Source organism: Mauremys mutica, unplaced genomic scaffold, assembly GCF_020497125.1.
Source record: "Mauremys mutica isolate MM-2020 ecotype Southern unplaced genomic scaffold, ASM2049712v1 Super-Scaffold_100089, whole genome shotgun sequence".
NCBI classification, from domain to species: Eukaryota; Metazoa; Chordata; order Testudines; family Geoemydidae; genus Mauremys; species Mauremys mutica.
In genome coordinates this window covers 1184852-1210947 of record NW_025423261.1, presented here as the reverse complement: position 1 = coordinate 1210947, position 26096 = coordinate 1184852, and the positions used below count along the sequence as shown (strand labels likewise).

At 50.9% G+C, this 26096-nt stretch overlaps 6 non-coding genes across 6 annotated transcripts; 2 read left to right on the top strand and 4 right to left on the bottom strand.

Annotated features, from left to right (window-relative positions):
• Positions 1 to 534: 534 nt before the first annotated feature.
• Positions 535 to 606, top strand: TRNAG-UCC. Its single transcript has one exon. It is a non-coding gene; the product is annotated as a tRNA-Gly (tRNA).
• Positions 607 to 3409: 2803 nt separating this feature from the next.
• On the bottom strand, positions 3410 to 3482 carry TRNAK-UUU. The gene has a single exon. It is a non-coding gene; the product is annotated as a tRNA-Lys (tRNA).
• Positions 3483 to 4700: 1218 nt separating this feature from the next.
• TRNAA-UGC lies at positions 4701 to 4772 on the bottom strand. The gene has a single exon. It is a non-coding gene; the product is annotated as a tRNA-Ala (tRNA).
• Positions 4773 to 6324: 1552 nt separating this feature from the next.
• Positions 6325 to 6398, bottom strand: TRNAT-UGU. The gene has a single exon. It is a non-coding gene; the product is annotated as a tRNA-Thr (tRNA).
• A 1840-nt stretch (positions 6399 to 8238) lies between these two features.
• On the bottom strand, positions 8239 to 8311 carry TRNAK-UUU. Its single transcript has one exon. It is a non-coding gene; the product is annotated as a tRNA-Lys (tRNA).
• A 14286-nt stretch (positions 8312 to 22597) lies between these two features.
• TRNAI-UAU lies at positions 22598 to 22691 on the top strand. Its single transcript has 2 exons — positions 22598 to 22635; positions 22656 to 22691. It is a non-coding gene; the product is annotated as a tRNA-Ile (tRNA).
• Positions 22692 to 26096: the final 3405 nt, after the last annotated feature.

Genomic DNA, 26096 nt, shown 5'->3' with positions numbered 1-26096 from the left:
GACATTGAACAGAGGACGTGAAACCCCCTCCCCCAAATGGCTCCCTGTTGAGGCGTTGTACCGTACCTGCCCGTGGAGACTGGTTTTATATCCTTAGAGCTTTTTCTCTTCAAACCCCTTATCCCAGTCTATGGGCCACCTCCACATTTCAGAGTTTAGAATTTGCTCTCATCACCGTGGTATGGCACTTTCCATGTGAATTAGACAAAGTGAGTGGGGGAAGCTCCATGGCTACTGAAAACGGATGCTTTGGGTGAGACCTGAACTCATAACCCCAGCTGTGCGCCTCCCTCACTAGCCAGGTGTGCCCCTGTAGGTGCTTCATAGACAAGCTTGGGAAGTAGGGTAGTTACCTGTGTCTGTGATTAACCACTTTGGTGACCTAATTGAGAGGCTGATGGTTCAAACCCAGGTGGAGATAGAGGTAGGTTTTTTTTTTTAGTGATGAGACTCCAGTACATTTTAACAGGTAGTAAAACGCCTCAATTCTGCTCTAGCCTCATTGGGCAAGCATAAGCAGCACTTTTGTCAGATGCATTGGTGGTATAGTGGTGAGCATAGCTGCCTTCCAAGCAGTTGACGTGGGTTCAATTCCCAGCCAATGCAGCGATGTGATGTTTTTGCTGCTGGGAATTGGTTTAATTTCAGTCACATTGTATCAGTTTAGCAATGGAAGGAGAGAATCAATGTCCTGCAGGTCATTCAACACACAATGGAGGAAGAAAGGGGCAGGACTATACAATGAGCAGGTGGAGTCATCCTGGTATTACAACATTTGGTTTATTTTTTATTTTTTTCCCTTTACTTCCCTCTCCCTTTTAGACTCAGAGCCTTCAAGGTCAGAAGGGACCAATGTGATCATCTAGTCCGACCTGCTGCACCTTGCAGGCCAAAAGACCCCACCCACCCACTCCTGTAATAGACCCGGGAGGGGAGGCACCCGGAAGCCAAGAGGCAGGCACAGGATTCTGCCTCCCAGCAGCCAACTGCACCTCCCCAGGCTTTGCAGAATGACTGGTGACGCTCTACTAACCCCACTTAGCTGCACTGAGGCACTTAGCTTCTGCCCTGCCTTCCTCAGCTCGACTTTCCTCTTTTGCCCCATTCCTGTCTCACTTCCTCCTTTGGCAAGTCACGCAGATGAGGCAGCAGGAAGAGCTGGCTGCCATAGGCCAACCTCCAAGGCAGAGGAGACCAAGCCACAAGGCTTCAAAAGGTGACTGGCCCAGATCCTCTAGCTTTCCCGTGCTGATGCTAAGGCTTTTTCTCAGCTCATTTCACTACCCTCTGTCATGCAGGGGTTGGGGTTATCGCAGGTGTTACCCCAAATTGGGCCAGCTAGTCAGCGTAGGGAGCACTAATGACCCACCAGTTTGGCAGAAAGCAGCACATTTATTATATTGACAGCTAAGCTCAAAAGAAAGGGGGCGGGGGGTGTCACACTCACACTCCCAGGACAGGCACGGCACTGGAGATGTCTGGATTCTGCAAGGTAAGTTTCCCACAGCACCGTGATGCATGGTGTGATGAAGGTAAGTCTCCCTGAGGCACAATGAAATGCAACGCAGAGAACCACTGGCCAGGCGGTCTGGGCAAAGGGCATTCACTGGAGGTACAAGCTTGTGAGTGCTCTCCTGAGCACAGGGCCCCTTCCCCTTTTAAGGACCTGCTCCTCATGGCCTGTGACTAGAGATGACTTGGCTGTATCTGGTTGGTCACACTCCACCTTGGGCAGTGTCCATGCTCTGGATGTGTGATCGCTGCCTAATTAGCATCCCAGACACCTTGTCTACCTGGGAGCTCTTCTGCTCTTCAACCAGCCCATTCATCCCACCAGCATTCCAGGAGGGAGCGGGAGGGGAAAAGCCACTTCACAGGCATTCAGAGAGGGAGAGGAGAGAAAAGTGGGAGCAGGGGAAGTATAACAGACCTTCTGAGCATAGAAATCACTGCAGCTCCTACAACAGCAGGGACAGGCCACTAGGAGCTGGGAAAATTAAACCCACATGTTTCTGTCTGGTTTTGAACCAGGGACCTTTTGCATGTTAGGCAAAAGTGATAACCACTACACTACAGAAATTCTGTCCCAGTGTTCTGCCCCTCCCTTCATAAGACCATAAGAATGGCCATATTGGGTCAGACCAAAGGTCCATCCAACCTCACATCCTATCTGCTAACAGTGGCCAATGCCAGGTGCTCCAGAGGGACTGAACCTAACAGGTAATGAGCAAGTGATCTCTCTCTCCTGCCATCCATCTCCACCCTCTGACAAACAGAGGCTAAGGACACCATTCCTTACCCATCCTGGCTAATAGCCATTCATGGACTTAACCTCCATTCATTTATCTGCAAAAAGAACAGGAGTACTTGTGGCACCTTAGAAACTAACAAATTTATTTGAGCATAAGCTTTCCTGGGCTAAAACCAACTTCATTGGATGCATGCAGTGGAAAATACAGCAGGAAGATATATATTCACACACACACACACATACACACAGAACATGAAAAATTGGGTGTTGCCATACACACTATAACGAGAGTGATCAGTTAAGGTGAGCTATTATCAGCAGGAGAAAAAAAACCTTTTGTAGTGGTTTTCATGGCCTTTGAGAAAGCAAGACAGAGCCTTGGAAGACCCAGCAGGATTTGTGGCACAGGAATTGTTCTCAGATTCCACTGAGACTTCAACTCAGATTGGAGGATTCAAAGTCCTGAGTGCTGGCCCTTACACCATGACCAGCAGAGCACCTGTTGATTACCTGTTGATTGCCAACTACAATCTATTGTCCTGGTTAATGGGAGCCATCAAGAGTCCAAACCACTGTTAATGGCCCACACTTGGCATCATTACAACAGGACCTCAGAGTTATAGTTCATATATAGTCACAGGTGCTCTGACCAGCAGAGCACCTGTTGATTACTTCCAGCAGGGAGGACTCTGTGGGCAGGGGCGGCTCTAGGCATTTTGCCGCCCCAAGCACGGCAGGCAGGTTGCCTTTGGCAGCTTGCCTGCAGGAGGTCCGCCAAAGTCGCAGGACCCTCGCGGCGACCGGCAGAGCGCCCCCTGCAGCTTGCTGTCCTAAGCACGCGCTTGGTGTGCTGGGGCCTGGAGCCACCCCTGTCTGTGGGGACAATTTTTTCTGGCAGGGAGGACTCAGTGGGAACATGCCTCTCTGGCCAGCCCTGCATTTGCTCAGAAATTCAGCACCCAGCACTTTGCTGCAGGCCCAGAGGCCTTTCTTCCTCCAGACTGTGAGGCCAGTGGACAGGTGAGGCAGTAGCACCTTCAGTCCCAGGCAGTAAAGGGCCCTTCCTAGGAAAGGCCATGTCCTGAAAAGGAAAAACTAAAGTCAAGGAGAGTCCTTCTAAAAATCCTTGGGGATGTCACAGGGGGTAAAGTGTTTCTTTGCTTGACCAGGGACTTGAACCCTGGACCCTCAGATTAAAAGTCTGATGCTCTGCCAACTGAGCTAGCCAAGCTCACATTTTAAAGAGGCAAATTTCATGCAGAAGAGAAACTAGTCAAGAAAAATGAGGGCGGGAAACAATACAGAAAACCTGCTACTCTCACTCTCTTAGCAGTCCTAGCCCCAGCCTGCTCCTCCATCTGGAGCCCTGAGGCCTTATTCTTTTTTTCGTTAAATATCAAATCCAGGAGAAAACACAGTTATACAAAGCAAAACGAAATCACAAACAGAAATGTCATTGGAAATACAGAAATAAAAAAGGAAAATGCAGTTCCCATCACTTTATCATGTCTGGGCAATTCCTGTATCAAGAGCACCCGCTAAGGTCCTTGTGTGCTTACGAGAAACCTGGAGGAACTCATACCACAGCCTGAACATGAAACTCAACTGCTGCCAGGTGCTGCAGTAAAACCCTTTCCCTGCTGTGAAGTTGCACTCCATAGGATTTTATTAAAGTATGCTAATGAGTGTGAATATAAAGTGACTGGACAATGCTTCATGCAAAAGGTCTCTTGTGAGGTATCATTACAAAGCTTATAATCTACTGTGTGTGTTCATCCTATTTGTATGAACCAATCATTCTTGGATCTGAAACTAGAAATATGAACTATAACTCTGAGGTCCTGTTGTAATGATGCAAAGTGTGGGCCATTTACAGTGGTTTGGACTCTTGATGGCTCCCATTAACCAGGACAATAGATTGTAGTTGGCTCCATCCTGCACCATCTGTGAGTCAGGCCAGGAAGAATGAAGGCTTGGGGGTCTCACAGGACATGTGACCATGTCCCCCGGTACAGGAATCCATCTTAAACCTGGGGCTCTTCCCCAGGTGAGAGACAAAAGATTCCTGCCTTGTACCAAAGCTGTATAAGGGGGTGGAACTGAACAAACATGGCTGCAGTCATGAGACATCCCCCAGCTACCACCTGAGCTGGAACAAGGGCTATACCAGGTGGAAAGATTGGGTCCAGACAAGAAATAAGTCTAGTCTTTGCAGACGGGACCTTTCCCTCCAGTGCTGGAGGATTCGCCCTTCTCATCTACCATTGTCCCAAGCAGCACAGCTGGTGGGAATCTTAAATGTACCGAGGTGACTTAGGAGCAGAAACTCCACCCTGACCTTCCATGCAATTGGCACTTGCCCCTCACTGAGCAGGATTAAAATTCCTGCAGGGAGACTGGTGGGCCCCATCCCCTCTGGGGATGAGCAAAGCAGCAGGGTGAAAAGAATTGGAGATGCTGGGGATTGAACCCAGGACCTCATACATGCAAAGCATGTGCTCTACCACTGAGCTACATCCCCAGATGGGCCATATGTGCTATAGGTTACACTCAGAGCCCTCCTGTTTCCAAAGCACCTAGTGACCTAAAAGCAGCATGAGGGACACATTCCCTGCTCTGAGGCCAAAATAATACATTGATGATAATAAGAAGTATATAGAAAAATTTTGCAGTCACTATGGGCATAACTATGATGATTGTTTCGTGTTTCACTCTTAATATCTGGCACCACCACTGCCTTTCCCTTTAGTCTTGCAGTTAACAAAGGGTAAAACTAAACATCACTTCAGATACAAGGGAGTGTTTGTGTTCATTCCTGTTAGCTACACAGGGGTTTGATGTAGCTGCTTTCAATCCTCTGGTTCTGCCGGGATAAGTAACATTTCAGGCTGTCACAGAACTGAAAAAGGGAGATCATTTTTTGACAGGTTACGCCTCCTCTTAAGGGTGTTTGTCTGGCTGGCAGCCCTGGTTCCCAGGTTTCTCCTGAGGGAAGAAAGTTTCTGTGCAAAATACTAAAACTTTTAACAGAGAGGAGGTAAAGGCCATGGCAACATGATGGGGCCAGTATGTACCACAACATGGTTCTTCTATGTGGGATAACTCTGAACACTGACTGATCTCCACTCCTTTGGATTTGAAGAGATGTTTAGTTGTGCACCTGGGAACCTATAAGGCTGAAGCAATTTTATGGATGGGGACACTACGATTGAAGGGTTATTTAATGTTGTAGAAATTGTTAAAAACACTGAGCTTAAACTGGAACTGCCTGTTATTAAAGGCTGGTTTCCCCACGTCAGTTCCATAAGCTCTGCTAGAAACACCCTGGCTTCTCTCCTGCCTCGGTGGGAACTGGAGGGAATCGTCCCCTGCTGCCCTTGGCTCCAGGCTGGTTTTTCTGGGGAGGGGACGTGGAATTGGTTTGTTTGCTGTTGAGAAGGGAGCCAGGCCAGTTCTCAGGGAATGAGAATTCCCAGCATCTGCCCAGCCCAGGCTGCTGCCCTGTCCCAGCCTCTGTTCCCCTGGGGGCCCTGTGTGTTTGACTCTAGAGCAGGCCGGGAGCAGCAGCTGAGGCAGAGGACAGCCTGGGCCGGGCAGATAAAAAGGAATTTAGCCAGCAAAAAAGGTAAAATGGCAGTGGAGTATTACCGTGGACTCAATGGCATTTCTCCATTAGTCTGTCTGCTTTGGGGCAGGGACAATAACACGTCCTGCTGCATTCGTTATTTCGAAGGGCAGTTTAGGATTTTCATTCTCACACACGGTGCACAAAGCAGGACTCAACCTTTGCTGTAAACTAAACAAGCTGCTCACAGATTCTGGCAGCCACAATAAGCATTTGGGTGAGAACTCAGACCTGCCCCTGTCCCAGAGGGGGGGTCATCTGTGTGGGGACTGGACCACTGACCTATCAGCTCTTAACTCCGAAACTTTCAGTAACTCTGTTATCAGTGCCTGTGAGTGTAATTTAAACCATAAGAAAAACCACACTGGGCCAGACCAAAGGCCCGTCTAGCTCTGAATCTTGTCTTCTGACAGTAGCCAATAACAGGTACCCCAACATCCAGCCAACAAGGCACCACTGGGAGTTGAACCCAGGATCTCCTGTTTACAAAACAGACGCTTTAGCCAGCTAAGCCGTGGTGCCTGTGGGTGGCTAAGGCACTCTGTCTGCCCACACCTGAGTCCCTGCCATCCCCACCAGGGCCTGACAAGCTTTGCTTGTCTTTGGATTCTTCAAAGCAGAGGAGCAGGTGACATTTCTCTTACAAGTTGTGTGTGAGTGAATCTTTGGCCAGGTCTGCACTACAAAGTTGTTTCAGCAGAATTATATTGCTCAGGTGTGTGAAAAACACACAATGCTCCCTCGGTCGGCAGCTTGTGGCTGGTGTACACACTGCAATGCCACGTCTGGCGACAAAACTGCCCTGTTTTGCTGACAAAATAAAACGACTTCAATGAGAGGTCTAGAGCTTTTTGCAGCAAACTTAAAGTAACAGAGTAAATGCTGCTGTTCATTATATCACCATAACTGGCCTCCTCCAGTATCCCACAATGCCCTCTGTGAACTCGCCTGCCCTGTATTCCTGCTACAGAGGCTGGGCCCCTCCCCTTTCATTGCTCTGGGAAGTTCTGACAGCTGAGCCTGCTGCTCTGCTCCGGCAACCAGGAGCAAATCACTGCCGTGGATGCTGCTCTCTCCCGCACTGCGAACACAGAGCAGGGTGGCGGGAACTTCCTTACAGTGTAGGGGGACCACTGGCATCCGAACTGTGACACGCCCATGACACCACTTCCCTCGAGGAGGCTCTTACCTTCTAAACAGGGACGGCTGTTTTCTAGTAAAATCACTAAAGGGAAGGAGAAAACTCAAAAGAGGTTCCTCCTGGCACTCACGTGCCTGAACCCGAATACTCTCTCAGTCCTCAAAGAGAGACCTGGAGAAGGAGACTTGCTGAAGCAAAGCCACAGGGGTCTCTGAGGTTTCCCTGGCCCCTCGCCCCTGTCCTGCCTGGCTGATGTCAGCATCTCTCTGTGAGGTCACCACCTCCCAACCACCTTTGACCAATAGTCTGAGGTCCTGCAAAAGGCCTTTGTGATGTCACTGCCACACCCCTCCCTTGCTGTGCTAATGTCCTGCCCCTGGCCAGGCACTGTGGAGGTTTGAGCTACTCCCTGTGGATCACCCCACTCAAGGAGCGTTCGTTCTAGGCAGCAAGCCGGCTAGACAGGAAAACATCAGATGCTGCTCCCAATGCTACACTCAGTTTTTCAGAAATTAGTCAACTTTATGGCCAGAAGAGACCACTAGAGCATCTTATTTGACCCCCTGCATATTACAGGCCTCCTGTATGACACAATAGCTACTTTTGGGCAAACACATTCCAGAAAGGCATCTAGTCTTCATTAAATGATATCAAGAGATGGAGAATCCACCACTTTCCCTAGAAGACATTTTTCTCCAGCCCTCAGAACATTTGGTGGCTCTTTGCTATTGAACGAGCTCAACCTGTTTAGCTTATCAAAAGAAGATTGAAAGGTGATTTCACTGAAGTGTTGAAGGGCCTTAATGGAGACAAAAGATTGGGTATGAAAGGGCTCTTTAATCGAGCAGAGAAAGGCATAACAAGACCCAATGGCTGGAAGGTGAAAAGAGACAAATTCATATATTACATCTAAGGCACAAATATTCAACAGCGAGGATGATTCACGACAGGAACAAGCTCCCAAGGAAAGTGGTGGATTCTAATTCTAATTCCTTATGAATATTCTGTGTGTTTGTGTCTGCAGGGGAGGAACATGCTATATGCGCAGAGGACTTTATTCCTCCAGCCTGCAAGGACAGAGGGGATGTCAAGGAGTTGCTTCTTCAACACCCCCCCGCCCCGAAAGTCCCTTCTTAGGAAAGGCAAAATCCTGGAGAGAAAGAGTAACACTGAACAAGACTCCAGAAAGACAGGTTTTTATTATCACAGTGAGAAGTTTTTCACCTGACCAGGGACTTGAACCCTGGACCCTCAGATTAAAAGTCTGATGCTCTGCCAACTGAGCTAGCCAGGCTCACATATGAAAAGCACAACTTGGTGCAGAGGTGAAGCTAGTCAAGAAAAAGCGAGACGGCCACAATAGGGGAAACCTGCTGCTCTCTCTCTCTTCCCAGCCCTGGCCTGGCTGGGTATTAGAGCTGGTTAAAAAGACGGGAAAATATCGGCATCTACCAGCCATTCATAGCTGTACAAGACTCAGGCACAATACAGAGGTGCCCATCTGTAAGTGCCAAATGGTTGGATTGGCTAATGCAGCCTGTAGACATCCATGACACACTGGGATATAGAGCCAAGTGTCCATCACCATCATTATTTCAAAGGGATAATGATAATGGTAGCAAGGTTCACAACTGACTCAGCAGTTGCATACAAAGGTGCATGTTTGGCAGCAAAGCGGGGGTGTGTGGGGGGATACGGCGCGGCTGAAGTGGCAAAGGGGGGGGGACCCGACGTGGCTGGAGTGGCAAAGTGGCGGGGGACAACACAAAAATGGTGGGGCTGGAGCAGCAAAGCTGGAGGGGAGGGACACGGCACAGCTGGAGCAGCAAAGTGGGGGGCGGGGGACAACACAAAAATGGTGGGGCTGGAGCAGCAAAGCAGGGGGGTGGGGGGAAAAACAAACGGTGCGGCCGGCAAAGCAGGGGGAAAAACAAAAAAAAACCCTACAGGGCGGCCGGAGCCAGTGGACTCCCTGTGCTGCAGAGTGCGCGCCCGGTCTAGTGGGGGGGGAGGGGAGGGAGCGGGGGGGAGAGAGAAGGGGGGCGGCCAGCGCTTCAGCGGGGCACTCACCACGCGGCCCCGACCGCCGCACCGCCTGGTACCCTCACTCCTTCTCTAGACTAACCAGTCCTGATATACTGTAACATGGTGATATTCCACCACCTTCACTGGTTACACCCAACAAAATGAATTATACAGCAGACAGAAACAATCACAGACCCAGACAGAGACCATGCAAATAAACATACAAAACAATACAGAAGGGAGGATTTCACAACTACATCTATACAGACATAAGGGTTTTCCAGCTGTGTCTATTGATAAGTGAGTTCTTGCCAGACAGGATGCTACCAAACTAAGTTTCCCTTTCTCTGGAGGTGATGGAATATCAGGACGGGATTGTATTCCTAACAGCCCAATAGCACCTTATTTCAATGTGGCTAGTTGGGAATGTGAGGATGTGACCATACACTTCCCACCTTATGGCTGCCTTTGCTGCTTAGCCGAAGAACCAGGCCTCAGACTGTCACAGTAAGAGAAGGCCATTACACAGACAGACAGTGATTTTTTTATTCTTTCTTTTATATCTTTATAATTAACTAAGTGATAAAAATACACCTAAATTCTTAAAGTACAGGCCTCTGCAGACTGGCCTGAATCTCTGTATCCTAACAGTCCTCGAGGTCAGGCAGCCTCTGGGTAAGGGGGTGGGGACTCAGATCCTTCCACAGGCCAATTCCACCAGGGTCGTGTATAAACCAGGGAAGTTTGCCACAATAGCCAGACCAGATGCCCCCTGTACACTCTGTCCTCATTGCTTCTCTCTCTCCCTTCCCCCCATCTCTGCTGCTCCCCCTCTGGGCTTTCTCAGCACCTGGCCCCACAGCACTTCCTAGCAGCCAGAGCCTGTGCTTTCTGTATCTGCAGATGTGGCCTCTCTCTTGATTGCTAAGGAAAGGAACCTTTCCAGGAAATGGCCACAGCTTCTGGGACTCCCTGTGTGGCTGTGAACAGAGTTTGGCTCCTGGCACACAAGGCAACTTAAAAGCTGGGTACCTAGACAGGGGCTTCAACCCCGGGCCCTCAGATTAAGAGCCTGATGCTCTAGCAATTGAGCTACCTGGGCATGTTGAAAAACATCTTCACCGTTCACCACAAGAGTGAGCAGGCAGGCAAAAGAGAGACAAAAAAAGTCCCAGGAACCCCTCCTTTTTTTCTGCACAGCCACTGCCAGGCAGCAAGATTCCTCCTCCTCCTCCCTCCTGTGCCTCAGTGTGACTAAATCTCCACACCTAGACAGCCGGTCCGTCCGCTGCACCCCAGTTCCCCATGCCTGAGCCTCCCTGCCAAAGCCCTGCACCTGGCTCCAGACAATTAAGTCTGGTGTCTCGCTGGGAACTCGACTTCTTGTGCCCAGAGCGTCTCGACCCCCTCAGCAGATGACCTGAGAAACACAGTGTCCGGCTTTTCCAAAGAAGTGTTTAGACCCCCTCATCATGTGGCCTAAAGGATAAGGCATCTCCCTGTGGATCAGATGATTTAGGATTTGAGTCCCCTCGTGGTTGTGCTCACTTTGTGCTGCAAGTCCTGCTCCCTTCAGGGCTGGAACCTCTTCTTGGTCACTCAGGCCAATGCTCTGGCTCCAGCTAGAGCCCCGGGAAGGAGTTGGGGGGTGGGCGTCACAAAGTCTGGGACATGAGCCCCAGGTGCTTCCAGTCTCGGCTTTGCCATTCCTGACTTGCCAAAAAAATGGGCGGCTCCACTTCCAAAGTGAGCACCTGGAGTGGGAACGGAAAGAGGCCCCACCACGGGGGGCTGGCCCTGCTTTCCTACCGTCTTCAGATGTTGGCCACAGAGCATCAGCAGCCACCCTGCATGCTGGCCTGACGGTGGCCTTCAGTGGGGGTTTGTCATGCCAGGGAGCAGCCTGGCCTGGTGTCTTTGTGGCTGTCTGCTGGCCACGCATAGGCATGGTTCTCCCCTCCTCTTGCCCTGCCTTCCATTGCTCTGTGGCTTTTAAACCTTCCCTTGGAGCTGTCAGCACCAGCCGCCTCTGCTCCAGGTGCCCAGAGGAGGAGAGGTGCTGGGCTCCAGCCTGGGACTCTTCCTCCCTCCTGCCCAGCCCTGACTATGAAGCCTGGCCCTGGCCCTCCTTCCTTCAAGCGCCAGGTGGGCAAGAGGAAAAGCACAGGGGCAAGTGCCAAACTTGTGGGCATCAGGTGAAGCCGTGAGAATCCCAACCCTCAGGTGTCAGTTCTAGAGCCCTGACCCACTGCAGCCTCCCACCCAGAGGCCTGAGTCACCCAACAGGAGGGGAAAGACTTGTTCTTGCATGGCTGGAGACAGGGAAGTTGAGCACTGGGAGCTCCAGGGCTTTACCAAAAGCCAACACAAGGTCCCACTGAGATTTGAACTCAGATTGCAGGATTCAGAGTCCTGAGTGCTGCCCATTACACCAGTTCATGGCACCTTTTCTGCACATTGGTGACCCTCACGGGGCCAGCTCATGTAAGGGACTGTTGGCCCCTTACTAAAACTTAGTGGGGGGTTGGTTGGCTAGTTCCCAGTCCCAATAGAAGGGGGAAGGGCCAATGGGAAATCAGGCCCCTGAGACTGACAGTCCCCAGGGGCAATGGGGAGAGGCCAAAGCTCCAAGTTAGCCGCACTGACAGGCCAGGCAGTGTAATGAGGGAGTCACCAGGCCAGGGGGTCCCATCCTCCGTGGGAGCTGGAACTGCCTGGGCCAGAGTGGGGCAGAGCTAAGGAGAGAGCAGGAGCCCGAGAAGAGCCAGGGAGCAGAGCTGCACAGGTGTAGTGCCAGAAACTGCTCCCTGTAGGACTTTGCTGCCTGCAGCAGTTACTGAGCCCTCAGGTTGTTCTTATTTGCTGACTTGTCCTAATTGGATCAAACTTGACAGTGGTTTCTCTAGCAAAGGCCAGTCCCTGGCCCCTTGGTCCAGACATCCTCATTCACACCAGGCTGGGGTGACTAGATGTCAGAGATGAAATATCGGGACGCGGGCGGCAGAGCCAAAAAAAAAGCCGGCGGCTCCCCCCCCCCCCCAGGCGGCAGTGGCACAGCCCCATCTCCACCCAGCTCTCAGCTCTGACCCCTGATACACCCCCAGCTCCCCCATCCCCTTGCTCCTGGGCCCAGCCTGGGCTCCGAGCTCTGCAGCCGAGCCGCGCTCCAGGTCCCTCCTGCAGCACCCGGGCAAGGGGCGAACCAGGCAGCCGGGCCCGGGCCCTCCCGGCAGAAGCGTGTCTGCCCCATGTGTGTCTCTGCCCCCTGCCCACATGGGTCCTGCCCGCTCCGCACTGCCCCCAGCCCCACTGCGCTGCCCCGCAGGCTCCAGGGCTGGAGCAGCCTCCATGCTGCGCTCCCGGCCATGGCCATGGCCTGTGTGCAAACCTGGGAGGGAGGAGGATGCCGCCTGCTTGGGGAAGAGGCAGGACCAGGGTGAGGATTTGGGGAGGGATCCAATGGGGGAAGGAGAGGGCGGAGTCGGTGGGCGAGTGTCCCACCGGGCTCTGCCTGTGTGCCGGAGCAGAGGGCAAAATTGTTTGTTTGTCCAGTGTCCCGACCAAACATCAGTCGGGATGCGGGACAAACAAGCAAATATCGGGACGTCTGGTCACCCTACATCAGGCTTCAAGTTGAGAATCATTTCCCCTTCCCGGGGAGGGGAGACTTTTAAAGGCGCTCTCTGTGCGACTGCACATGGTTAAGCAAAGAGAACAAACCCCCAATCCCTCCTGTGCTTTGGGAGCCAGGTTTGTGGTGGGCATTCTGTAGTTCAGATGATTTCATGCCTGGGCATTGGGATTCTTTACCAGTTTCTCTGGCACTGGGGCAATTTTGTGCTTACAGCTGTGATGGCCAAGCAGTTAAGGCATTGGAGTCGAAATCCCATAGGGTTTTCCTGCGCAGGATCAAATCCTGCTCACACCGAGTCCTGTGTTTTAGCCAGTCCCTCATCCGGGCAATACCTCTGTACAACCCCCTGAGACACTCTCAATTCTCTCCCCACCCCAAGTAAATCCTGTTCTGCTCCTTTCATAGAGATGCCTGGGACACCCCCTCACACTGTGTCCCTGAGGGGTCAGGCAAACTCTCAGCACCTGAAGCCTCTGCCACTCACCTGGTGCCCCATAGATCAGCCAGAGCCCTGGTTCTGCTCCTCTCTCTAGAGTGCGAAAGGAGCCAAGTCAGCGACTCCATGGGAGCTACAGGGCTGCAGAAACAGCAAGGGGTGAGGGGGGGAGAAGGTGCTCAGCACCCACTGGCAGCCAGCTCTCCTCCTGCTATGGGCCTTGTGGACAAGCTCCTGCTGGTCCCCTTCAGCACCTGCCCCCTGCCAGTGATCAGCTGGTCAGTGGTGTGTAGGGAGAGGACTTGGGGGTGGGGGCAGGGCCTGTTGCAGACCAGCATTCGTTCTGCGGCCAGCCTCACAAGGCGGTAGGAAAGCAGGGCCAGCCCCCGGGTGGGGCCTTCGACCGTTCCCACTCCAGGGGCTCCTTTTGGCAGTGGGACAGGAGATATTTCCCCCCAAGAGGCTTTTTCCCAGCTGCTGAGAAGCACAGAAGTACCCGGTGTTTGCTCTTGCGGTTGTTGCCAGCCCAAAAAGGCCTGAGGCAGCAAACAGTGGTTCGTTGCCCGGTGTGCGTCGCACTAATTATCACACCAGGGTGGAGAATGCAGAAAAAGTTTATTTGAGCCCAAGTAAGGTGCCAGGGAGATATTTACAATCTCAAATCCTGCACACAGATACAAGCTGTGTGTGTCTTCTTATACATGACTTCAATAAGGCATCCTCATTACCCCCCACTAGTCTCCTCCCCACTCTTATATAGTACATATAGTGTATAGTTAACAATTACATCAAACAGGTTAAATCATCCTTGACAGCAAACAATTTATCTCGTAACTTTTCAAGGCTGTTACCTTGGTTTACTTCTGAATTTATTACCTTGTCTCCCCTCCCCTCTTTCTAAACTAAACACAAGTAATAAAAAGGGGCCCTATCTTCTGGTGTCTTACACTGATAAGAAGCTGTTACACATTCCATTCTCAATACTAGCCTGGGAGTTCAATCAGAGTTTAATATGGAAGCACTTTGGACAAGCATAAAATAACTTTGGTCCATTCAGGCCTGGTACAGAAAAGCTTCATTAATACTGTGTTTTTCTACCCTCCTGAGTTATCTAGGGATATGCCTAATGGCACCAACAATCCCCCCCTTTGAGAATACTCAACAAACATTTGGCTGAGTTTTCTCATACTTTGAAGACAAAAAACAATTAAACTCTAGGGAGCTGGGGTATTCAGTTCCACATTCATCCTCCCTATGGACCCGGTAGGATTCGGTATGTGGAAGCCCACACCCACCCTAACCAGTCCACATACTTGGAAGGAGCATTGTGAATGTCCATACTTCCATCCAGAAAGTGTCCAAGTATGTCATCCCCCTGACCACAGATCAGATGGTTCCTGATAGTCTGTAAGGGCAGTGGACCAAGTCTGGTGCTCAAGATCCATCTAAATATACCAGATCCCACTGCAATACCTTCCCAGTCTCAGTGATTCTCAATACCATCTCTGTCAGCAACTTCTGGGTCATAGAACTAAGGGTGGAAATGACATGTAACCCACCAACTCCAGCCTGTACTTGGGATAGCTGAGCTTTAAAAATAAGGCTAGTGGCCTTTTTCTAGGTGGCCCAATTTCTTATCATGTTCCCAGCTTTTAAAAATATTTCAAATGGTTGCTATATTATTGGCCTGAGTCCACAGAGATCTGGTCAATTCCCTCTTCTTGCAGAGGAAACAACCTAGGCTCTCTGTTGTGCTAATCTAATGGCAGCCCCTTGTGAGCAATACATGCTGAAGGATTTATCCAAAACACAGGATGCAGCCTGTAGAATAAACCCCAAAATCTAATCAATACCACAGTCTCAAACAGGGGTCCCACAGATTTCTTCCTGCCAGTGTATAATTCTTGGTTTCTACACCAGGGTCAGTCCTTAATGTCCTTTTTGGTCAGGAAATCCTGGATTCTGACACTGCACAACGCTGTTGGTGGTCACCAGGACTTAATAAGGGTCTTTCCAGCATAGAGCCAAAGCAGTCTTTCGCTGGTGGAGCTTTACATTAATCCAGTTTCCTGGTTCCAAGGGTGGCAGGACTCCTAGGGTCTTTGTGTAGTGCGTCTTTACCTGTGAAAAAAAGAAACCTAACACATTTCATTAGTGCCTGTCAGCGATTTGCAGACTCTACAGCTTTGTGGCACATTTAAGCCCCCCTTGTCTTGGTTGTTAGCTAAGTCTTAGCTGAGAGCAGTGTCCTGAAATGGGGCTAATGCCCTATCTTTAAACTCAGCATGTTAGCTATTTTTCCTCAGTTAACTCGTTCTTCTTCCTTTGTCCTGTTTGGCTTCTTTTAACCTACAAAGGAAACTTAGCCTTCACTTATACATCTTTTTCTAACAATGAACACATATACATTGCCTTTATACAGTACATTAGTCTTATTATTTAAAGTTTGTCACATCTATCCTTTTACTAAAATAACTTTTTCCAGAGCTTTGGGACAACAAGCTAGGACAAGCACACCCACTTTGATGAGTTTATTTCATAGAGCCTCTAGTCCAATAGTTTCCCACCATCCCCAGCCCTCTGGCTAGAAATCTGAGATAGCCAGAAGGATCCAAATACAATATGGGGAGTGGGTTAACTTTCCATGTCCTTGCTTCCAAAAACTATTAGTATGCAAGTTTTACTAACAATTTTCAATTAAAAGATTTGGCCAATAAGTTTCTCTTTCTCTTACTTAAGGAGATGTATTAAGCTTTAGTATACCATATTTTTCCCAATTTATCCAAGCACTTTGTATTCCAAGTTGAACAAAACAAGTATCTGTATTCCAATCCAGACTATCCCATAAACAAAACAATTTTGGCCACCAGACAGACACCACAAGACAGAACATAAAAACACAAAACATAATTTTTACTGTGCCATCAAAGGCATGGTATGTTGAATGCTGTTCAGCTAGCATCAGTTTTCTCTGATTATCTGAAAGACAAAAACAGAAGTCTACCCTTTCTGGGCAATCAATCATCACTGAAAATATACAAATACCTTCGTTGATTTCAGGCAAAACAGGGGAATTACCTCATATTTTCATATATATGTTTCATAGGCAGCTTAGGTCTCAGTGACTTCTACTTTATCAGTTAGATAACTTGCATCAATACAGATGCTTCCTGACTTGCTCTTTACTTTTAACTCCTGCTTTTAAACACTGAAAGAAAACATCACCACTTATAGTGCCTTTAGAACCTAATAAGATTTCAATTACATAGCACTATATACATTTTTTAGATAATTCAACTAAATGGGTCATAACCAAATGATTGCAATCTAATAATTTCTTTGCCTGAATTTATTTACAAACATTTCAAAAACACCAAGAATTTTTCTCTTTAGCATTTTTACAAAGTTCAACTACTCTTCCCTCCAGCAACTATGGAGTTAACTTTTCACACTGCCTTAAAATCACTCACTTGTTTTCTCTAACAACCACTTTTCTCAACTTAAATCACTATTACAAGTATCCTCCTGGGTATTTGAAATCCCCATGTTTATACCTATGTACTCCTTTCTTCCACTAGACCCTCAAAAGTTTCCAACCCGTTTTCCAATCTCTCCGTCTGTTGCTTGCCTGCCTGGGCCCGATCCTTCTTTTCTAGCTGAACCGTTCTTTCCCTAGACACCAATTTGCTCCACTGCCAGTTTTAACTAAGGGGGGGGGGGTTGGCTTCTCAACTAGCCCCCACCCTTCTGGTCTTTTTCCCTAAAACATTTTAACTCACAAGACTACCCGAGTCCTCCCTTATGAGGCTTGCCACCTGGGCAAAACACATGGCCCACTGGTGTTTAATTATTTAATTTCCCCTTGTAGCAAACACACTGCTATTACGGTGTATGCTGAGCACAAATAGTTAAATTTTGGCAAGTCCCTGAAGGACTGGTACTTGCTTAGCCAGGGCTTCCTTTCCTAACTGGAAATCCTGTCTCAAAACCTGCAACTTGCCCTGGGTGCAGGTTTGAGTTGCTGTCTGGGTCATGATCTATGCTCTTAATTGCTCAATTCTAGTTATCAAGTACATATTTGTTCTTTTTCTCCAACTACTCTATTGCCCAGTCCTGCTGCAACTGGGGGTAGATCCCCTTTCCAGTTCTCAGACTTACTGCAGCTGAGAGTAGGCTCACCTTTAATCATGCAATCCTCAACATATAACACCAACAGTTCCAAACAAAAGAAACACAACATAACAAAGGTAAAACAAATAGATGGTGTAAATTCTATAGGGCTCCCCCATTCTCAATTACTCACCAAACTGTGACAAATCTGTTACCAATTTATCTACTGCAGGACGTTGGGGGAAGGATAAAACACACCATATAACCAAACCCCAAAGCTTCCCCAAGCCTTAAGCCACTTTAATACTCACACATATCCAGACTGACCACGTCTGTATATAACATTCAGAGAAGGGGAATAGGTGGACAGGAGATTATTCTGTATACAGCTTGTCCAGAATTTCCAACATGCTTCCACTCTTGGGAGAGCTGTTCTTTTACACCCTGGAATCTCCTGCAGTGTCTCTTTCAGAGATTCCAGTTCAGGTCACCAAGCCATACCAACTCTGGGATTGCAAAGACTGTTAAACCTCACTGAACAGTTAAGCTTTGCAAATGCAATCTCAGTTCCGTAACTTATATTACCTTTAATTTACCTCTGTCTATATTTTCCCACAGCCAGCTGGGGCCAAAAGCAGTTTTTCTTTGTACTTAACATAGTCTGACCTAATACACAGAGCAGCTCTCTTTATCTCTGGGCTTAGCTGAGTTTCAAATTAACCCATTCCTAGACGAATTGCTCACACTGTGTCAGAGGCTTTTCCTTTGGTAATTAAAAGCTCCTCTGAGATATATGATCTTATCTAGATTGAAGATACCTTCTAATGGACATTGTTTAGATGGATTTTCACGCGTGTAAAGATTCCAATTCTCTAAATACCTGCAGGTTTCAGGACCATAATGTACGTACATGTACTATGCTGGGGTACCCTTAGGGGGTGAGGTAGAATGTTTAGACTGTCCCTTCCCCCATTTTCCACTTACACACACAAAGAGGGGGGCCCTGTCCGCGCTAGCGGCTCATAAACTAAGAATCTCTCCCTACAGGACACTCACACAGGAGAGATTAACGAGGATGACTGACTCTTCTACACCTCCTTTCAGCAAAGAGCTTCGGCTAGTCTCTGGGAGAGGAGCCGCTACTCTGATTGCATACAGTGAGATGATCAGACTGTCAGTAGCCCACACGGAAAGAAAGGGGGAGAGGGAAGATAGGTTCACACATTCCTAGACCCAGGCAGCTTCCTCGCCAGACGATGCCAGGCTGAGTCAGCCCACCGTGGGTCGGATCTCCTAAAGATCCACTAGTTACTGGGCTTGCGTTAGACTACTCCTGATCATTAGCATTTGCTTCACAGGTTAATCTGGGCATCTTCCAGTAAACAGACACTCACACTGGTATACACACACACACACACACCAAGACCATTATTCCCACGGACAATCCTCCTCCCAGTGCAGCTCTGGGGCATATGATGAGGGATTTTTACAAGAGCTCTTTATACAAACAGTTTCAAAAGCTACCCATTCGCTAACAAAACAAAAGTAATTGAAGGATCATGTTGTAATTAAGTGATCCTTCTGGTGGCCACCTTTCCTGGCTCTCTAGTTGATATTGAGGCCAGTCTACTGTACAGAACCTTTTTAGTTTATCCTTAATCATTGGATCCAAACCAAACACTTTCCAATTTGCTAGAATGCATTCTGGGGGCATACACCGTGCCCTGCCTGTACTCTATCCCTGCCCCATACCTATGGGAAGACACTGGGCGTCCCCAGGTCTTAACAGGCAAACAAAAGGTTAACAGCACTGAACTGTTCCTACCTTTTCCACAGGACCGGTTCCTCACCGTCGCCCGCAGCTGCTTCTCCACTATCTGAGTGCGTTGCACCGTTGTGCCTTCCAAGGTCGGTCTGACACGTCCCTGCCGAGGCCCCCGGTAAAAGCACCGGTGCGCGCTGGGCATCGGCTGTGACTGTCGTCCACCGGCCATTGGAGGAGTCCGGGCAAGGCATAATTTTGCCTCGAGCCCACCCAGGGATGCCAAGACTGTTGCCGGCCCAAAAAGGCCTGAGGCAGCAAACAGTGGTTTCGTTGCCCGGTGTGCGTCGCACTAATTATCACACCAGGGTGGAGAATGCAGAAAAAGTTTATTTGAGCCCAAGTAAGGTGCCAGGGAGATATTTTACAATCTCAAATCCTGCACACAGATACAAGCTGTGTGTGTCTTCTTATACATGACTTCAACAAGGCATCCTCATTACCCCCCACTAGTCTCCTCCCCACTCCTATATAGTACATATAGTGTATAGTTAACAATTACATCAAACAGGTTAAATCATCCTTGACAGCAAACAATTTATCTCGTAACTTTTCAAGGCTGTTACCTTGGTTTACTTCTGAATTTATTACCTTGTCTCCCCTCCCCTCTTTCTAAAACTAAACACAAGTAATAAAAAGGGGCCCTATCTTCTGGTGTCTTACACTGATAAGAAGCTGTTACACATTCCATTCTCAATACTAGCCTGGGAGTTCAATCAGAGTTTAATATGGAAGCACTTTGGACAAGCATAAAATAACTTTGGTCCATTCAGGCCTGGTACAGAAAAGCTTCATTAATACTGTGGTTTTTCTACCCTCCTGAGTTATCTAGGGATATGCCTAATGGCACCAACACGGTGAAAGGGGTTAATACATTTAGGCGGCCTGGCTAGCTCAGCTGGCAGCACCTCTGGCTCTTACTCTGAAGGTTGAAGTTACAATTCCCTGTTTGGGTGCTTGGGGCTTCTCTTCAACAATACAACACACAATCTGCTTAAGCCCCCACCCAGTAACCTGGGGAAACTAACCCTGGCCACTGGGTGCCTCTAAGAGGTGATACTTTCCCCACGCACTGAGTGTAGAAAAGAAGCTTTAAGAAAAAGGAGGAAAATCACCTTGTATTAACTTGGGAAAACACCACAATCAGGATTCATAACACAACACTATGAGCAAAACACCCACCCACAGTGCGCTGGGCAGTGGCCTTTTGCCTTGGGCTTCTAAATCCAGACACCAGAAGCTCTTTGGATGTGCCCAGTGGTGAGCTTCGCACCGGTTCGCGCGAACCGGTTGTTAAGTTTAGAAACCCTTCTAGAACCTGTTGTAAAGGGCTTTTAAATTTAACAAAGGTTCCAGCAGCTCCCTGCCCTGCCCCCAGTTCCAGCTCACCTGGCTCCAGCTTTGCCTCCTCCTCTGAAGGCTCTCCCTCCAGGCTTCCCGCGCTAACAGCTGATTGGCGGGAAGCCTGGGAGGGCTGAGAAGGAAGCAGCAGCTTCCTGCAGGTAAGCGGGGGGGGGGGGGGCGTGTCCCCGGCCAGGCGGCACAGCTCCAGGCCGGCCCCCGGCTCTGACCCTGACCCCGACCCAACTCTGGCCGGGCGGGCAGTGGGACTCCGGGCCAGCCCCCGGCCCCGGCCCCGACTCTGGGCGGCGCGGCTCCGGGCCGTCTCCTGGCTGTGACCCCGGCCGGGCGGGCGGCGCGGCTCCGGGCAGGCGGCTCCAGGCCGGACCCCGACGCTGACTCGGACCCTGGCCCCGACTGGCCGGGCGGGCGACGTGGCTCCAGGCTGGACCCCGAAGCCGACCCGGCTCCCGGCCCCGACTCTGGCCGGGCGGGCGGCGCAGCTCCGGGCGGGCGGCGCGGCTGTGACCCTGGCCGGGCAGGCGGCGCAGCTCCGGGCCGGACCCTGGCTCTGACCCCGGCCCGGCGGGCGGCACGGCTCCGGGCCGGACCCCGATGCCGACCCGCACCCTGGGCCCGACTCTGGCCGGGTGGGCGGCGCGGCTCCGGGCCGGACCCCGACGCTGACCCGGACCCCGGTCCTGACTCTGGCCGGGCGGGCGGCGTGGCTCTGACCCCGGCCCCGACTCTGGGCAGCGTAGCTCCGCGCCGGACCCCGGCTCTGACTCTGGCTGGCCGGGCGGCGCGTCTCTGCGCCGGACCCGACTCCGGCTGGGCGGTGAGGCTCCAGGCCGGACCCCGACGCCGACCTGGACCCCGACTGCAGCCCAACGCCCGTGGCTCCCAGCCCCGACTCTGGGTGGCACGGCCCCCATCTCCAAGCAGCAGGGTAAGGGGGACATGGAGCAGGGAGAGGATGTTGGACAGAGGGCGGGGGGGTGGATTAGGGTCAGGACTGGGGGTGGTCAGGGGGCAGGGAACAGGGGAATTGAATGGGGGCAAGGGTCCTGGGGGGGGGCAGTTAGGAAGTACCAGGGGTTGGATGGGGCGGTGGAAGGCAGTCAGGGGCAGGGGTTCCAGGGGCAGTCGGGAAAGAGAGAAGGGGTGGTTAGGATAGGGCAGGGGGTCCCGGGGGGGCCATCAGGAATAAGAGGAGGGGTTGGAGGGGTGGCAGGGGGCAGTTAAGGGACAGGGAAGGGGGTGGATAGGGCAGGGGTCCTGGGGGGCAGGGCAGGAGTCCCCGGGGTCGAGGGGGGTCACCCTCATGGGGTGAGGAGGAGGGAACCGGTTGTTAATATTTTGGCAGCTCATCAGTGGATATGCCCCTCCCTTCACTGCACCTCACCCACAGCTGCTGCCATGGGTCAGTGAAAACCCAGAGTTCATCTCTCACCTCCTGGGGGGAAAGCCCCTTTCTCCCTCCGCTGTCTGGCCACATTGCCGGCCACTTGCCGTTCCACCCTGTCACCACTCTGCTGGCCACCCTCTCTGCTCTGGGATGTCTTGTGGTCCCACCAGGAGCGGAACAGGCTCCCTAAAAGTAGTGGCCACCAGAGCCCAAACAGTAGCCCCATCCCTGCCACTCAATGCCATGCCCCTGCCCCACCCCTTCTCCCCAAGGACCCGCTCCTACGCTGCCTCTTCCCCCCAGACCCTTCCTCCCGCTCACTGCTCTCCGTCCCCTCCCCACCCTCACTCGTCCTTACGGTCATTACAAAGTGGCAAGGCAGAGCCCTCCCATTTTTTAAAGTCCTGGGGTGTTGTTCCCCCCTGTTCCGGCACCCCTGGGGCCCTGCACTTCACACAGCTCTCCCTGATTTCACCTGCTAGTGAGGGAGCCTCACTGCTAGCGCAGACTGGGCAGTTCGTTGCATGAGAGACACTGTCCCAAAGCAGGACTAATGCTTAGAGCTGGTTATCAGTGACTTCAGCTCTGTTGGTCTGCAGCAAGACTCTCCATTGAGTCTTAACCATCTCTGTTATTACACAGGGAAGAACAAAAGGGTCAAATGGGGCCTGGAACCCTTAAGAAGAATCCACCCCACCAAGTACAACACTTGTCACTACCTGCTCTCAACCCCATGGAGAATGTTTTGGGGTCACCGCTCGCCTGTATCAACCTAGGAGTCTCAGAGAATCCTAATTAACAGGTGTTCCAGTGGCACAATTGGTTAGCGCACAGTACTTATAGGGCAGTGCTGAGAGGAGCTATGCTGAGGTTGTGAGTTCAAACCTCACCTGGAGCACTGGTTTTCATTAACCAAATGGCATCACCCCCTCATTTGGCCCTGTGGAATGTAGAATTGCAGCCCAGGGACACTGAGGAGGGGAGAAGTTAAAAAACCTGTTCACTTATTACCTCCTCTCCAGAGCACAGGTCAGAATCTACCATCCTTTCTCCCCCCCAGCCCCTGTGCCAGGATCCCTCAAGCAGAGCCTGGAGTCCTGTCCATGGCATCTGTGCTATTGATAAACACTAAGTGACGGGGACAAAACACTCAAATCCCGCCTGGTGCAGGGAGCCAGGTTTGCTCTTCAAATTCTGTCGTTGGTACATTTCCAGGCCTGGGAATGTCCCACAACAGCACTGAATGGGAAGCTGCCTGCAGAACAGTTACACTGCACAGAGCTCCTGTGGAGGAGGGGTGGGGATTAGTAACATTTTGAGGATCGTTTGGGAAATGAGCCTTTGCTGACAAGGTTTGTCTCTGTTCATATTTCACCTTCAGGTGTTATGTTGCGGGATCTTTAGTATATTTTTTGGGAGGTTAATAACTATCTCCTCAACTTTATTTACTCAACTTAAAAATTGGTGTCACTTGATTTTTGCATCTCCCTGTGAAAATACAACTGACGTGTGGCTTTCTACAGGGGGGTCATGATGTTAAAGTTAAGGAATTCAGCCTAAGTACTTCTGGGGGGGACTGTTGCTTTTTTACAGCTGCCTCACGGCCAGGCACACTGGGCTGTTAGCTGCACCCACGGTCCTTGCCAGGGGCCCCTGCTGAACCCTGGGCGGCTGCACTGCCGTGCTGGGGTGACTCTGCAGGGGGAGAAGCTGCTGTGGAGCAATGTAGAGCAGGTGCAGGAAGGAGCCGGGGTCACTATTCACATTCTGAACTGCACAGTTTTCACTCCCAGCCCTACCGGTGCCCCTCAGTCCCGACCCGCAGCCCCCTGGTTTCCCCCAGCTCTACCAGTGCCCCTCACTCCCGACCCGCAGCCCCCTGGGCTCCCCGCTGAGCTCCCAGTCACTGCGCGGCTGGTGCTCCTCACTCCCGACCTGCAGCCCCTGCTATCCCAGCCCTGACTTCCAGACTCACAGGTCTACTGGTGCCCCTCACTCCTGACCCGCAGCCCCCTTGGCTCCCCACTTTGCTCCCCAGTCACTGCATGGCTGGTGCCCCTCACTCCCGACCCGCAGCCCCTGCTATACCAGTCCTGACCTCCAGACTCACACCTCTGCTGGTGCCCCTCAGTCCCAAACCACAGCCCCCTCGGTTCTCCCCAGCCCTACCGGTGCCCCTCAGTCCCGACCCGCAGCCCCCTGGTTTCCCCCCAGCTCTACCAGTGCCCCTCACTCCCGACCCGCAGCCCCCTGGGATCCCCCACTGAGCTCCCCAGTCACTGTGCTGCCGGTGCCCCTCACTCCCGACCTGCAGCCCCCTGGACTTCCCTCAGCTCTGCTGGTGCCACTCACTCCCGACCCGCAGCCCCTGCTATCTCAGTCCTGACCTCCAGACTCACAGCTCTGCTGGTGCCCCTCACTTCCTGACCCACAGCCCCCTGGGCTTCCCCCAGCTCTACCCGGTGCCCCTCACTCCCGACCTGCAGCCGCCCTGGACTTCCCCTCAGCTCTGTCAGTGCCCCTCCCTCCCAACCCACAGCCCCTACCATCCCAGTCCTGACCTCCAGACTCACAGCTGATTGCTTTGAGAGACTGGTAGTGAGTTGGGTGTGGTGGCTGGAGAACAGACAAAGTGGTTACTGGTTTATGATTTTCTGTTTGCTTCCTTTCGGGGTAAGGGAAATAGGGAAAGAAAAATAAGCAAACTAATGAAGAGTGAAGAGCAGAAGAAGCTAGAACTGCACAGGTTGCAAGTTGCTGCCCAGAAAGGCTGAACACTGGGCGCTGGGAAAGTCTCTGTAACTAAGAAGCCTGAGCTCAGGGCATCCCTGTTTCAGTGAACTACAGAGGGGGTGTCTCAGCACAAGAAAGCAGGAAAATGTCCACCAGTGAGGCAGCTACTTAACTAGAGCTGGCCAGACTGGAAGCAGAAGAGAAGGCAAAGGACCGGGAGTTTCAATTGAAGCTCAAAGAAGCAGAGGCACCTGTGCACAGAAGGGCTATGGAAGCAGAGGCAGCCAGGGAGGGAGCTGCTCACAAAAGAGCCCTGGAGTTAAGAGGCAGAGCAATAGAGGCCCAAACTGAGGCCCAGAAGCATGGACTGGCTGTTATGGAGTGGAAGAGACAAAACCCTCCAGCAGCTGGCTGCACTTCCCCAAAAATCCACAAATGGGAGTGACTATGTCCACAGTATGATGAATCCAGTGATATTGCTGAATATTTCATCACCTTTGAGAGACTCTGCACCTCTGTGAAATCCCTGGTGATCAAAAATTGGTCACATTGGTAGCCAAATTGATGGAAGAGCTATGGACATATTGAATGAGATGCCTATTGATGATGCTACAAACTATGGTAAATGTAAGGAACTAGTTTTAACACAGTTTCAGATGACACCTGAAACCTACAGGGTTAAATTCAGGAGTCTTAAGAGGGGATCTGGATTCAGTAATGTGGCTTATGTAAATGAAATGAGAGATTTGTTAGATACGTGGGTGAGGGGAAAAGACTTTACAAGCTTTGAAGGAATGTGTGATTTGGGCCAAGGGCAGGCATGGTTGCAGTGCACCCTTCCTTGCCAACACCTCAAACACATGCCTGAATTTAAAACCTTCTCCAAAGAGGCAGAACAATCTGCATCAGAGCACTTACGAGGGTACACAAAGGAATTGGGAAATGTAATAGACACTAAACAAGCTAAATTGTGTGAACAAAACCTGTCCGCCGTAGATTTGCTGTTAATCTGGGGGTCTTTTGCTACGTCATCAAGCCCAAGGAGTTAATACTAGTGGTAAATGCTTTAAAGATGTGGGACATACCTGTTTTGTGGGGAAAAAAAAACTTTTATACATGCTAGGGATGGTGACAAGACAGTCCCACAAGAATTGTTTCTTTTCATATCATACCTGTAAACAGGCTGGAAGCTTGGCACAGCAGCAAAAGCATAACAGGCCTATGCTGCTGTGTGGGAGGGGAAACTGAGGCACACTGCCTTATGCCATTGGTGGCTAAATGCCAAGACACCTACACGTTAACAGATATTGCTGTCTGCACTCTGTTAGCAATACCACACCCCAACATGTTTTCAGGCAGCCGGGGACCAGGAACCCTATACCTTGCTAGACCACCCATGTAGGACATCATACATTTAAAGGTACTGAAAGGGGGTGTGACCAGAGACAAGCAGGGATATTAGGTGTACCGCATCTACCATGGACAGTGTCCAAGCCTCTGGCAGTAAGTTCAGGTGTAGGGTGTGACATTGCGCACACACCCCCACCCAGGCCCACCCTTCAGCATTCCT